Raw genomic sequence first — 2,894 nt, forward strand, 5'->3', positions numbered from 1 at the left:
TGAGCTCTATAGGCCTGACTTCATATTCCCCTAATTTACTCCAGTTGCTCTCAAATGGAGAATCATCTTGCACCACATTGGGAAAAGTCCACCAGATTATTAACCATTAGACCATTTAACATCAGCAAAACATAATGTTTTATAAAATCTTACAGATAAAGAAACTGAGGTTTAGAAAGCCTAAGTAGTTTTCCCAGGATCACAGCAGTAATGAGGGTCAGATATGGGATATGAACTTGGGTTTTTAGACGCGCCAAATTGAATGTTCTGATATACCACAGCACACCTAAAATATATCCAGGGGCTAGAAAACAATTATTCTGAAAACCAATTGAATGATCCCCAGTCAACTGAGGACCAATGGTTTGATGCCAGCTATTTGTCTTCCCTATAACCAGAACCAGTTCCTTCCTTGGAACTTGCAAGGACCTCTCTTACCCTCTTCCATTCTTCTGGCCCCTTCAATCTATCCCCTTCCACATTTGGCAAAATCCCCTTTACCTCTGGCTACATCAATTCAAAAAACTTTTATTCAAAGTGCCTACATTAAGTACCTACTATCTGTCAGGGAAAAATGAAAAACCTTTAAGAATTTATATTTTGCACCAGCCCTGAAGTCACAGGGGACCTGAGTTCAAATTAGGCCTCAGACACTTAACACTTCCTAGCTGTGTGACCCTGGGCAAGTCACTTAATCCCAATTGCCTCAACAACAACAACAAAAATTACATTCTGTTAAGGTCATTGGATTTGAAAATCATTTCTTCAATACCTATTATATGTCAAGTAGTGGAGAAATAAATACAAAAGGGAAATTGCCCCCGTCATGAAGTCCAATGGGGGACACCAACCCTATGGGAAAGAGGGTAGCAAGGAAGGAAATTTTCAGCTAGGAAGTGGTGAGTGGAACCAAAGGACAGGATTGTTATATCCCTTCTAGAAGCAATGATTTTGTTTATTTAGCTATTGTAGTCTGAGGTACGTAGCGAGACCCTGGAGTGAATGGCAGCATGGGATATGAAGTAGGGTCTGCAAACAGCTAGGTATCGTAGGTAAAATAGATTTGTGCTTATTCTCAAAACAGTGTGCAAATTGTGTATAATATGTGAGTAAATATAAAGTATGAAAATAGTTTCTAAATGGAGAAACCATTGGTCATGGGAAGGCTTTACAGAGGAGAGTACATCTAAGCTCTTTTGAAGGAAGCTAGAGATGGTAGATAGGGCGACAGAGTTGAGGGAATCACTTTGCCAAGTCTCCCAGACAGAAGATGGAATGTTAACCAGAATAGAGTATGAACACAATTTAACTGGCTTGGTCTCTAAACTGAATAACTGGAACCACACACAGTTACACAGAACACAAACACAAAGCAGGCATGGAGACAGGTTTTAGAGATCAATTAGCTATTTAATTAATCACTTTCAGAGTGAGGAATACAATTTGCAAACTGGAAGTTCTCCTGGACAGGAGACCTCCACTTGGTGCAGAATAGGTAGAGGTTTTATTCACAAGTAGAAATCCAATTATTTTCAGGGCGTGATCAATTTCCCATAACAAACCTGTGAATGGATAACAATTCTTGAATTGTCCCATATCTTGTTAGTCCTGATCACTCCAGGGCACGGAACCAGGGTTCTGTGATGGGAAATTTCCTGTAGTCCTTGATTCATTTCACTTATTGTACACAGGTACAATCCAATCTAAGAATGTAGTCATTATCAGGATGTTTGATCATTTTAGGCTGCATTGTGAGTTTCTGACTCCTAAGCCAGAAAAGGGAACTCTGAGAAATCTAAATTATTAGTATATTCATTATATATCAATAATTGTGAAAACCATAATCATATTTACAGTGTGCAAAAGAATATGATTAATTAAAACTGTAAAAGTGGATGGACGTTAGGTTGTGAAGGACTTTAAATGCCAGATTCTGGATTTTGTTTAATTTGCATAGTAAGAGTCAGATCTAGTTTTTTAGGAATACTGATTTGGTCACTGCACAAAGAATGGACTATTGAAGAACGATAGAAAAAGGAAGACCAATAAGGCAGCTCTTGTAATAGGTCCAGGCAAGAGGTGATAAAAGCCTGAATAATAGACATTTATTAATTTATTTACAGTTATCTCATTTGATTATCACAAAAAAACCCAACCAAACATTTGATAGACATTACTATTTTATAGATCAGAAAACTGAGGTTAAGAGACAAAATTATTTGCCAGGTGGGGAGACAGTGGCTAATCCGACTTAATGGTTTATCCTGACTTCAAGTCTAGTGCTTTATCCCCTAAACTGAATCAGGACTCTGTGAGTAGAGAGTTGGGAACCAATTCCAGAAATGCTATAGAATTAGAATCAACAAAATTTGGCAGTTGATTGAATGTAATAATCAGCTACTCTACAGCTCCCCTCTTTTGTCTTAGGTCAAAATTTCATTCCCAACTGACCACTTTCCCTCTTTTATCTTATCTCCCTTATGATATAAATCCCTGAGTACAGACACTGGAAGACTGATGGTGCTATCAACTGAATTGGAGAGGTGTAGAAGAGGGACAATTATGGGATAGAGGGTGACAAAGAAGATAGAAAATCCATGGTGGTAGATTACGATTACAGGATGGAGGGTGACAAAGAAAATGGAAAATCCAAACACATGGTATTTCAGGTGCTCAAAAAAGTAGATGTCCAGCAGGTATTTGGTGATACTGGGCTGAAGGAAGAGAGAGAAAGAAAGGGGGATTAAGGCTGGAAAAATATATTTGTAAATTACCTATGGAAGGGAACCCTTAGGAGCTCATAACCTCAGTGAAGAATCCAAGAGAGATCCAAGACAAATCTAGAAATTTTCAAGTGGAAAAAACTAAAGGGAAAATAGAAAATGTGAAACATA

This window comes from Sminthopsis crassicaudata, chromosome 3, assembly GCF_048593235.1.
Source record: "Sminthopsis crassicaudata isolate SCR6 chromosome 3, ASM4859323v1, whole genome shotgun sequence".
NCBI classification, from domain to species: domain Eukaryota; kingdom Metazoa; phylum Chordata; class Mammalia; order Dasyuromorphia; family Dasyuridae; genus Sminthopsis; species Sminthopsis crassicaudata.